Genomic DNA, 591 nt, shown 5'->3' with positions numbered 1-591 from the left:
TCATTTTCACCGGTCCATACAACCAGGACATCGTCTATGTAGCGCCGCCAGATTCTGATGGACGCAGAAAAGGGGCTATCTGGTTGCAAGATGTATTTTGCTTCAAAATCTGCTACATAGAGGCCTGCCACATTGGGGGCAAATGTGCTGCCCATAGAAGTTCCAGTGCCTTGGAGGAAGAGGTTGCCTTCATAGGAAAAGAAGTTCTCTTTAAGTGCCAAAGTAGCACACTCCAGGATGAATTTCTTAGAAGCTTGGTAGTTCCAAGTGACAATCTAGTGCTGCTCCCAGGACCCTGATGGTATCGTCCTGGGGGATGCTCATGTATAAGCTCTCAATGTCAAGCGTGACTAGTGTCAGTGTTTTCGATGAAACTCACGTCCTGGAGTAACTGGAGGAGGCTCTTAGTGTCCTTAAGATAGATTGGGGTACTCTCGACTATCGGCTTCAGATAATGGTCGCAGAAGCGCAATAATGGCTTCAAAAGGGAGCCAATCCCTTACACGATCGGGTGTCAGTGTGGGATAACCAGATATGCGGCTGTATTTGTGGTGGGCTAAACAGCGGAAGTAGCACACACAGATTGTGGGG

Source organism: Lissotriton vulgaris, unplaced genomic scaffold (genome assembly GCF_964263255.1).
Source record: "Lissotriton vulgaris unplaced genomic scaffold, aLisVul1.2 SCAFFOLD_1682, whole genome shotgun sequence".
Classification (NCBI taxonomy): domain Eukaryota; kingdom Metazoa; phylum Chordata; class Amphibia; order Caudata; family Salamandridae; genus Lissotriton; species Lissotriton vulgaris.
The sequence above is the reverse complement of the archived record's forward strand: the minus strand, read 5'-3'. Positions refer to the sequence as shown.